We start from the raw sequence: 12,506 nt of genomic DNA on the forward strand, positions 1-12,506 counted from the left end.
GGCAAGCTGCCAGCTCAAGTCCTAAGAACCGCAGGGTCAGAGAAACAGGAGACAGCTGCAGGATCAGGAACAAGCAAAAGCCCCGACTAAGTGAGCAGGAAGAGCCAGGCAGCGGAGGATGGAGAGATGAAGGCTAAGTTGGAAGGTGAGCCACCACAGGGCTCACCTCTCCTGGTACCACAGCAGATCCTTTCATGGGGGTAATCCTGAAACAAATCTCAACAGGGAAGTGATCACAACACTATACAACTGCCAAGACACTGAGAATCGTGGTCCAGCCAAGCTGACACACAATCTTAACCATCATGCTAGTGTAAGAGGCATAATGTATATTTGTTTAATCCATCTTTTTATCCTATTATACATTTTTTTTTTTCCCTTGGGGAGCCCCGGTGGTGTGGTTAAGAGCTCAGGGTGCTAACCAAAAGGCTGGCAGTTTGATTCCACCAGGTGCTCCTTGGAAATCACATGGGGCAGTTCTACTCTATCCTATAGGGTTGCTATGAGTCAGAATCAACTTGACACTAATGGGATTCTGGTAGTTCACTAATCCAGTGATTGTCTTTTTGTTCTGGGTTTCAATCCTGGCTCTGCCATGTATATATTGTGTGATCACGGGCAGGTCCGAAAGTCTTTCAAGCCTCAGTTTTTTCATGAGTGAAATGTGGTTATAATAGTAAGTTATTTTTAAGATTCTAGTGGGGATTACATGAGATCACCCACATAACATTCTTAGTTCAGTATGTGGCACATGGAAAACAGTCAATTCTTGGTAGTTATTTCTATTAATATATCTGGCATTTTGCATTATGGAAAAATATAAGCTCATCCTGATTTTCTTTTTTTACTTGTGCAGGTACCCTGCCATTTTTCTGGTAATATACTTATAGAATCTTAATTTTATTCAACATTATTCTTAAGATTTTTTTTTTTTACTTTTTACTAATATTTTCAATAACTCTATGCTTTCTTTCTGTTTGTAAAGAGGTTGTTTTCAATTTAATCAAAACAACTAGTTGCTGTCTAGTCAAATCTGACTCACCAGCTCTTTCTTTTGACTCACCTCTGGGTTGGTTCACACAGCCAAACTTTTGGTTCGTAATCAAGTGCTTAACAATTCGTGCCACTCAGGGACTCCAAGTTTTCAATTTAGGAAAATTTAATCATGCCTTTGCTCACTACTTTTGTTCTAAAGGTTCTAGCTTCTCTTATAAAAACTTCTATAATACGTCATCTGCAGCTGTATTTCTTCAAATTTGTTGTTCTTAGTCAATATTTTTCTTCATTTTATTCTGTTCTACAGTGAGTTTATATGCTTCCCATACGTGATAAGATAATTGTTTTCTATCTCACTCCAATTTTTCCCCCTTTTTTGGTAATCTGGTTTCTCTTTGGAAACCCTGGTGGCGTAGTGGTTAAGAGCTATGGTTGCTAATCAAAAAGGTTGGCAGTTTGAATCCACCAGGTGTTCCTGGAAACACTATGGGGCAGTTCTGCTCTGTCCTATATGGACGCTATGAGTCAGAATCAACTCGACAACAAACGGTTTGGGTTTTTTTTTTGGTTGGTTTCTTTTTAAGCAAACCTTCAGACTTTATTGCCTCAGGGAAATAATAGCTCTTAGGGTTAAATGCTTTACCAAAAAAACCCAGTGCCATCCAGTTGATTCTGACTCATAGGGAAACCCTGGTTGCATAGTGGTTAAGTGCTACGGCTGCTAACCAAGAGGTCAGCAGTTCGAATCCACCAGATGCTCCTTGGAAACTCTATGGGGCAGTTCTACTCTGTCCTGTAGTGTCGCTATGAGTCGGAATTGACTCGACTGCAGTGGGTTAAATGCTTTAGGGAAGGAGAATGCTATGATGTATAGAGAGTTCCTATCAGGCAGGGATGTAAAAGTTTTCTTGTAAAAAGAATATCTGGGGTTGAGAGGTATGTCTTGGCATTTTTGTTTTGTACTTTTCTATGTTCCTTAGGAAAATGTATGAATTTGTCTTTCACATGTAATGGTACGATATACTTGATCCTCCCACTCTAACCACACTATCCCTTATAATCTTTTTTTCCTTTTTCCTGGTAATTTTGTTTCATTCCATTCAACCCTTTTTTTTTTGCATTATTGCATTAAATATAGAAAGGGAAAACACCACCTAGAAGAAAAGAAGTGTATAAAATAAAGCAGTTTCTATCACAGAGGAAGAGAAAGACCATCAGGTACTGGAAAAAGGAATCAAGGAATTACAGAGAGAGGGATATTGAGAGGACCCTTCTTTGAGCTCCAAACTCTAAGTGGCAGGGACATAAGGGGCTGTAGATGTTCTGAGAGAAAAGACCAGGACAGAGAGAGTTTGTGCTACATACAGTAGCACAGATGAGATGGTGCATTTTGGCAGGGAGTAGATCCTTGGTTCTCCACAGCATGCACGTTGCAGGTAGGGAGTAAAAGGATACAAGATTTCTTAAGTGCCTAACAGTCCAGAGGGAGTGGGTGATAACAGAAAGTGTTCTGGTAAGGCTTATTGTGGTAAGGTGTAAATTTACCTTATAGAGAGGGTTGCATGGCTAACTCTTTACATAGTGATTGAATGGACATTGCAGCCCACCTCAAGGGTTCTCAGATGCAAGTGACTACAGAAATGAAGCCTAGACATCAGAGAAAGGTAGCTGAGTATACTTCTAACACTGCCTGCAAAAGAACAAATGTTGTACCAGCTGTGGACTCTTCATGATTGAAAACTGTGAGTGGGGCAGGGGCAGGGGCAGGGGCAGGGGCAGGGGCAGGGGCAGGGGCAGGGGCAGGGGCAGGGGCAGAGAAGAAATGGCACCTCACAGCGCAACGCTGAACAGCATGCGGACCAAAAAACCCTGAATATTTACCCAAAGGAGTGAGTACATTTTGAGCCAAAAGTGAGAGAGTTATCTTTATTTGACAGGAATAGGGACAGTTGTAAAAATAAATAAATTACATTAGGGGAGAAAGTTGAGTGATGGTATTTAAGTTTTATCCCATGGAATTCTAATTCTCCTGTTGCGTTTAGTGTTTCCTTTTATTGCTTTATTTTTCACCCTCTTCCTTAGCATTTTAACTTAGTTATCTAGTGTGCTGTAACAAATACCACAGGCGGGTGGCTTTAACAGAAATTAATTTTCTCACAGTTTAGGAGACTAGAAGTCCAAATGCTGGGTGCCGGCTCTTGGGAAAGGCTCTCTGTCTGGTCTGGGGGAAGGTCTTGGAGATCATGTGGTGTGTATCTTCTCTGTGCTTGCTTGCTTGCCTAGTCTGCTCTTTCATATCTCAAAAGAGATTGACTGAAGATACACTCTATACTAATACCACCTCATTAACATAACAAAGAAATTCCATTCCCAAATGGGATTATACCCACAGGTATAAGGGTTAGGATTTATAACATATTTTGAGGAGACACAATTTAATCCATAATACATTTCTACTTCCATTTTATTATCATATTTTTCCTGGATACTTCAGTGGTCTCTTTTCCAGGAACTTGAGTTTTTGTGTGTGTGTGTGTGCGCATATTTTTCTGTATCCAGAGGAGGAGAGGAAAGGTAAAAACCCGTAAAATCACATTAAAAGCCTTGCTCTTCTTTGGAGTTTTGAGGTAGAGTTCCCTTTTCCTTCTACTGAAGGAAACTCTGCTAGGTTCTCAGTGAATGTTGTTGAATAAATATTTTAGAAACGGGGTAGAATTTGTTGTTTTTCTTTTTATTGTTAAGAATCTAGCTATTGCTAAAAATATAAGGCAGAGGAAAAGATGTAACATGGAGTATGGTAAGAACCCACAGAGGCATAGCAAGTAGCTCTGTTTAGGCTGTTGCCCTAAAATCGGCAGTGGAAAGCCAGCAGGGACACTAGTGGTGTTGCCAAGCAGTTGACTGACAGCCTCTGCCAGGTAGGCTGGACTGATAGGTAAAGCTACATCTTCACAGAGCGGCCACAAACCCTGTTGGCTGGTGTCTGTGATTCTGTTGTAGGGACACTTCTTGGGTAAAGAAGTGGTGGGTGTAGCCTCAGTCCAAGCCTTTGCAGCTACACATACCAAATTGCTAGCCCTAAGATGAGACATTGTTCATTATTATTGTTTTTAGAGACTAGCAGAGACCCTGAGGGATCATCTGCTTTTGCATGGAGTTAAGAGCTAAGAGAGGCATTAAGCCTGGGTATAGAAGAAAATTAGCTGATGCTACCAGTGAGAAAAGTTTTGTCGTTCATACCACTTGAAAAGGAGAAAAAAATACAGGATGGATCAGTGAGGGATAGGCCTAGTAGGTGTAAACAGCTCGTTTTTCATTTTAATGTAAAATATATATATATATTTTAATATTTAGGATAGTTTAATAGAATAAGGAGAGATAACAACTGCCTATAACTTCATATAATTGTAAAGTTTAGCTAGAATTGAAAAAATAATGTTGTTGGCCTTATGGAAGCCAGGCTTAAGCATGATTCTGTCATGACGCTTCCTCCCAGTTATTTGAATGAGTGTCAAAGAGATAAATTACTAAGTTTTCTAGACTTTAAACAGGTTTCTTTAAAAAAATCATGCAATTATTGGTAGAAAACGAATGACAACTGGATAATTTCTGTTTTTTCTGGCATCATTTCTTTACTTGCCATTACAATGTGCTACCCCACCATGTGAGGATAACCGTTCTCAGTTAAATGAAGAAATCATGAAATCATCTCAGTTTTATCATTTTTCGCCAGGTATATGAACGATCTCATTCCTAAACTACCTTAAATTGCATTCTACCCTTAATCTCCTAATAATTAAGGGACTTAAAGCCAAGATAAAAGACTCTTCAAATAATTTGATATAAAGCTAAGAATTTTATGTGATTTTTAAATTAATTGTCATTCTAAAACTTTTGAAGTTTCCTCAAACATACTGTGTTTAGAGTAAACAAAAAACTTTGAGGTTTTTAAGAGACTAGTTGAAATTATCACTTTAATTTTGACTGGAAATTCACAATAATGCAATGTTTTTTTGGGGTATGACGTTTAAATTTTTAACTAGAAACTGGAGCAGAGAGTAGCATAATCAAAAGAATTGAGAGTTAACTTAAAACTGTCACTTTTGAAAACATTTAGCTTAGGATCAAGTTTGAGTGAGCATATTTTTTTTTGAAATCAGATTATTCTTTTTCTTTTTTTTTTCTAAAATGTATAATTATCTAGCCACAGCAGGGAGAGAGCAAGGAACCATCTATCTTCCCTTCTCTCTCCCTTGCTCTCATTCCTGGAAGTACGGCAGGTAATACTGCTGTTACAGAATGAAGGAAAGTGAGTCCTCTGACACCAGTATCCTACCCATCGCTTCCCCATTTATCAGTTCAGCCATTTCCAAGCCAGTGGAGGTTCTCTTAAAGAAGATTAAATGCCAGATAGTAGCACAACTTTCAACTTCCACATAATCAGGTGCAGTAAATCAGACGTAAAACAGCTTCCTTACTTTTCTCTTTTTATTCTTACCAAAATTCCTTCCATTTTCCTTCTGCCCCATATCACCTCTTTACCATCATTTTTAAGCCATTCTTTTAACAGCACCATCATCAATAATCAAGAATGACTAAAGTTTAATATATACATTTGACTCTGTACTGAGAGATGGCATATATAGTGAGGGGAGGCAAATGGGAGTCACCTAATTCAAAGAACATGTGTTTTCCAAGCTTAAAGTAGACAACCAAAGACAAGTAATTACAAAATAATTTGTTTTAATTATATCTGATATCTCTTCCAAAATAACGACAGAATTTATTCCACTATGATGTACAAAAAGTTATTAGCAAGTATTGCTTTCAAAGTACTACAATTGGAATTTAGCTTCTTTTATTAGTAAAATGTATGAATTGCCTATTCATTCCTTTAGACTATTCTGATCATGTGTTTTATAATAAACACTAATATAAAATTTGTTCATTACACCACCTATCTCCATTTTTCATATATATGTGGTTTACATGTTTTAGGTCTTTAATATAAACAATCAGTGTCCATGGAAGCAGCAGTCAAGAAGTGAAACCATGTATTCCATTGGGCAAATCTGGTAAAGATGTCACTTTGATGACTAAGGTCCCTCATGCAAATCATGGTATTCTAAGTCACCTCATAAGCATGTGAAAGCTGGGCAATGAAAATGAAAGCTCGAAGAACTGAAGCATTTGAATTGCGGTGTTGGCAAAGAATATTGAATGTACTATGTGCTTTGGATTGAATTGTCTCCCCCCAAAACATGTGTTATAAATCCTAACCTTTATGCTTGTAGTTATAATCCCATTTAGGCATGACTTATCTTTGTTAGGTGTGTGAGGCAGTATTGGTGGCAGGAGTATTTTAAATCAATCTCTTTTGAGATATAAAAGAGCAGATAAAGCAAGGAAGCAAAAAAAAAAAAAAAAAAAGGCAGAGAAGGCGGAAGATAGTTGCTGTAAAAAAAAAAAGCAGAGAAAGGCGGAAGATAGTTGCCGTACGGAGTAACAGAAGCTGAAAAGAGACAAAGACATTCCCTTAGAGCCAACAGAGAGAGAAAGACTTTCTCTATGTCCGGTGACCCGAATTCAGACTTTTAGTGCCTAAATTGTGAGAAAGCAAATTTCTGCTTGTTAAAGCCACTCATTTGTGGCACTGCTGTTATAGCAGCACTAGATAACTAAGACACCACAGGCTGCCAGAAAAACAAACAAATATGTCTTAGCAGAAGTACGGCCAGTATGCTCCTTAGAAGGGAGTATGGTGAGACTTTTCTAGCTTACTTTGGACAAGTTATCAGGAGGCACCAATTGCTAGCTAGATAAGGACATCATGCTTGGTAGAAGGTCAGTGAAAGAGAAGGAGATCCTCAGTGAGAAGGACTGGCACAGTGGCTGAACAATGGGCTCAGACACCAACAATTTTGAGAGTGTTGTAGGACTGGGCAACATTTCCTTCTGTTATACATAAGGTTGCTGTGAGTCAGAACCTAATTAACAGCACCTAACAACAACAACAACAACAAAAATTTTTTTTTTTTTTTTTTTTTAACAACAATATTCCAATAACCCTTTGAGGATGGCACTATCATGTTTGCATTTTACAGATGTATAAAATTGAAGTTCAGAACGCTTAGGGCAACTTGCCAAAGGATTCGTAGCTTGCAAGTGCTAGAACACGGATTTCAAACAAGGCAACCAGACTCCAGTGCCTACGCTCTTAACCGTGACTGTACCAAATCCAAACCAAACCCATTGCCATCGAGTTTATTCTGACTCATAGCAGCCCTACAGGATAGAGTAGAACTGCCCCATAGGGTTTCCAAGGAGCAGCTGGCAGATTCTAACTGCCAACCTTTTGGTTAGCAGCTGATGCTTAACCTCTGGGCTACCAAAATTTATTGCCGTCAGGTAGATTCTGACTCATAGCGACCCTACAGGACACAGTAGAACTGCCCCAGAGTGTTTCCAAGGAGTGCCTGGAGGATTCCAACTGCAGATGTTTTGGTTAGCAGCCGAACTCTTTAACCACTACACCACCAAATTTTGCTTTTCCTTGGTTAAAGTGAAGTTTTTGCCCCTGAAATTTTAAGTATGTGTTTCTTTAAAAATTTGTTATGTAATATGTAATCTACATATATATTATATGTATATATTGAGTTCTGTCTTTTCCTAAAAAATATTGAGTTGACTTTGTTTCTTCCAGAAATAAGAGCTCAAACATTTCTGACTCTGTTCTTCCTTAAATGTGATAAAATGTGCCTGTGCATCACACATGGTCACTCTTTCTAAATACAACACTGTTATTATTATAATTCTTTTTTTTTTCAGTCACATCCATTAAATGGCCACATATTACTGAGATTTTTCCCCCCTAATTATCCTTTGCTAGATTTACCAAAGTTACTTTTCTTATCACCAATCACCTAGGTGCCTGCAGTACTATCTAGTCACTTGATTTTTTTTTCTTCCTGAAAAATATGTGCACAGTGACTTCCCTACAACAGACCTCTAATTATTTCAGTACTTTCCCAAAAAGCTTTAGTAGCTATTCATTTCTTACTATAGTCTGTAGACCAGCATTAAATGACCTTTAATATATCATAGCTCTCTAAATTGTATTATAAATAGTGCCTTTGTGGGCTCTGGGTTCTAACCAAATGAAACTACTCCTTGTTCTTTGGATGCGCCTTAATCTTTCCAACTAATCAAACCATTAACCCATTGCAATGAAGTTGATTCCAACTCATGATGACTCCATATGTTCCAGAGTAGAACTGCTTCACCGGTTTTCAAGGCTGTGAACTTGTGGGAGCAGATCGCTAGGCCTGTCTTCCGGGATGCTTCAGGGTGGCTTCTGAAAGCCGCCAACCTTTAGGTTAGTATTGATGCTGTTAGGTGCCATTGAGTAGGTTCTGATTCATAGTGACCCTATGCACAACTGAACGACACACTGCCCAGTCTTGTGCCATCCTCACAATTGTCACTTAGGCTAGTACCAAAAAACCAAACAAGTTACCAGGGAGTCGATGCTGGCTCATAGAGACCCTATAGGACAGAGTAGAACTACCCCATAGAGTTTCCAAGGAGCGGCTTGTAGATTTGAACTGTCTACCTTCTGCTTAGCAGCTGTATCTCTTTACCACTACATCACCAGGGTTTCCAGTTAGGTTAGTAATCGAGTGCAAACTGTTTTTTCCACCCAGGGACTTTTTCAGATTAATGGTTCTTTTTATGTAGTTCCAATGTCTTGGAATATTCTACTATCTTATTCCCTTATTTTAAATGCTTTTATATACATTAAGGCCTAACTCAAGTGCTACTTGCTCCTGAAAAACACGACTGATCTTCCCAATTTAAAGTGATCTCTCCTTCCTTTGAACTTGCTATAAAACCAGTTGATGTCAAGTTGACTCCAACTCCTGGCAACCCTATGTGTGTCAGAGTAGAACTATGCTCCCTCTGATTTTCAATGGCTGATATTTTGGAAGTAGGTGGCCAGGCCTTTCTTCTAACACACCTCTGGTTGGACTCAAACCTCCAACCTTTCAGTTAGCAGCTGAGAGTGTTAACAATTTGTAGCACCTAGGGACTCCTGAGCTTGCTATATGGGACCTTTATTTCTTTATCATGATGCTTCTCACATATCCTGTATATAGCAATTGCCTATGTGCATTTCGTACTATTCAATTGCTTCAAACTTAGTGGCCGCATATCTTATTTAAGTTTATACTTTCAAAATATCTAGCATGATGCCTTTAACATGGTTGGTTTTGTAATGTTATTGACATAAAATCTGAATAATTAAAATATTGTTAAGCCCCCTTTAATTGAATTGATATCTTTATAACAGCCAACAAAGAACATTTCAGTAATAGCAAATATATTTTGATAGACCACTATTGCCCTTCATAATGGGCTGCGTACCCAAGGTCCTGAGTTTTATTTAATACTCTTTATATATGTTTTATTCACTGAGGGCTTATTTTATAATACGCATCACATTTTTTAATACTCAAAATAACTCTGTGAGTATATAGCCTTCCAATTAAATTTTGTTTTTACCTAGTTAAATTTTACAATTTAATTCTAGATAAAATTGTAGCGAATATTCCTAGAAAAAAAAATCTGTTATAATCTTTATTAGTTATCATATAATATATAGTCAGTATCATAAAAAATTTAAACGTTGTGATGAATTAAAATATGATATAAAATAGTAATTAAAATAATCTCCATAGAGTATTAAAAAATATTTAAGGAAACAGAATCATCACGTAACCCCCTTATCTAAAAGTTGAAGGAGGAAGACATTGAAACCTAGAGATATAAGTGACTTTCTCAAGGCAGGATTATATACCGTTACCTGAAATAAGATGGGAGCAGAGGTCTCGGAACTCTTCTAGTTCATCATATTTGCACTAGACTGGATTGCATTGAAGAAGCCCTGGTGGTGCAGTGGTTAAACGCTTGGCTGCTAACCAAAAGGTTGGCTCCACCAGAGACAGATGTGGCAGTCTGCTTCTGTAAAGATTTCCGTAAAGCTTTGGAAACCCTATGGGGGAGTTTAACTCTGTCTTATAGGGTCGCTATGAGTCAGAATCAACTGGACAGGAAGACGTTTGGTTTCTGACAATTTTACACTAAAATTTATATCAATTCCTCACTTCCAATTTGATGACTTCCAGTTGCCATAATATTTGCTGCAGAGCTACTGGGTAGTAGAAAAAGATAAACTGATCTTAATCCTATAGAATGAATGCTACAAGTGGATATAACTCTAGGTGAATTAACAAAGATTCTTTTCAAAGACTTATGCCTTTCAAGATTGTTTTTTTTTTCCCTTTCCCTGCATAGAAAGGTAAGCTAAGATTGTACAATTGCTTTGGTTATCTTGGATTCATATTTTATAGATAGGACAATATTTGTGAGGCAAACTTTTATGTAGATTTCTTTAAACATGCAATCTTCTCTCCCAAGATTGTAAACTTACCAATATACTTTCAAAAAGGAGTGAGTAATAATTTAGATGAGTCTCTGAGGTATGCAATTCATGAAAACCACGCCTGACTTAAAAAGGACTTTAATTCATTTCAATTATAGTAATAGGGAATCGGCTTATTATTGTGAAATTTTTTGTGTGTGTCTATGCAAACATATAAGTTTAATAAATTATTAAATGAATCATTTCATTTATCTAAGCCAAAAAATTGCTAAAGCAAGAAAATAATAGGATAAAATCTCAATTAGATTTGAAAAGCAAAGTCTATTATTTAATTAATTGCATTTTAAAAATATTTAACCTATCCTATTTCTTATCCTCACCAATATATGAATATACTTTCTACGCTTTAATTACAAAATTAAAACTCTTTAAAGCTTTTCATTTAGAAATGAAAAATATTGGCTCAAGTTATGATAAACCTGAAATCAGTGTAATCTTAATACTTTGAAAGCAGGATGACATTTATGTGTTCAAAGTTATTTTTATATCTGTAACACTTTATGGCAAGTTAACTTTGTCTCTTATAAAAAAGTTAAAATTCGTAATGGAGACACATTTTCTTTTAGTAAAATAATACATGCATATTGGCTGAGAAGAAGAGCCATGGGGCAGGGGTACTGTGTAGAGAATGAAACAATACAGAAGTGTATTAAAAAACCTGTATCTTGTTGCTGTCGAGTCAATTCTGACTCATAGCAACTCTATAAAAAAAGAAAATGTTGTAAAATGAAATCCTCTCCATTTCAAACCACACGTTCTTTGGATAACAGTAACCACTGTTAGCAGTTTGTTTGTATAGCTTTCAAAATTAAACATACACATGAACATTTAGCCAATGCTAATATGGAAACCCTGGTGACATAGTGGTTAAGAGTTTGGCTGCAAACCAAAAGGTTGGCATCTTGAATTCACCAGGCGCTCCTTGGAAACCCTATTGGGGCAGTTCTAATCTGTCCTATAGGGTTGATATGAGTTGGAATCAACTGAATGGCAATGGCTTTTTTTGGGGGGGGGGGTTTAGTATGTTATACCACCACCTACCTGTCAGTTTGTCATACTGCGTTTTGGCTTGCATGTTGCAATGATGCTGTAAGCTACACCACTTGTATTTCAAATGCTAGCAGGATCATTTATTGTGGACAGAGTTTGGCAGAACTTCCAGACTAAGATAGAATAGGAAGAAAGGCCTGGCAATCTACTTCCTAAAACTAGCCATTGAAAGCCACATGGATCACAAAAGAATATCATCTGATTTAGTGCTGGAAGATGAATCCTCTAGGCTAGAAAGCACTACATGATAGCCATAACAATGGATCCAAACATAACAATCATGAAGACAGCACTGGACTGGGCAACGTTTCCTTCTGTTGTACATAAGTTGAAGTTCACTTGAGGGTAACTAACAACAACAACATGTTACAATTACTGTTCTGAAGCTTGCATATTTTCTTCACTTGTTATAACAGTAGTTTCTTTCATCATATATCTTAACTTTGAATTCCAACTAACGTACTTAATAGCTGAGTGACTTTAGATAAGTTCCATTGCCTCTCTATAACTGGCTTTCTTACTTGTAAATGGGATAATAATCGCATTCTGGGACGGGTTAGTCAAGAAAAATTTCACCCTATAAGTGGGATTACTACTCATCCTACTTTTCACTTATTTTCTACAGTAACTATTAGTGATTTAGGAAATAATATTGGAATCATTATTCCCTGTCCTTGAGCATAGAGAATGTGACCCAGCTGGAGCTGGGCTTACAAGGACTCACAAGGACACATCGACTGGGCCCTGAGGTATAAAGACAATAGATAGAATAATCTTGGAAAATATCTTTTAGGGAAATTTTCACATAAGCCAGAACACAAAAGACTTTCCACTCTTATCTTTTTCTATTAACTAGAGTGAATAGAAATTTATTGCACCAGTGAAGACCCTCCTAGCTGTCGTTACTGAAACCTGTACCAATGATTTTTAAGAAAGACAATTCAAAATGTAAGATGAC

This window comes from Loxodonta africana, chromosome 5, assembly GCF_030014295.1.
Source record: "Loxodonta africana isolate mLoxAfr1 chromosome 5, mLoxAfr1.hap2, whole genome shotgun sequence".
NCBI classification, from domain to species: Eukaryota; Metazoa; Chordata; class Mammalia; order Proboscidea; family Elephantidae; genus Loxodonta; species Loxodonta africana.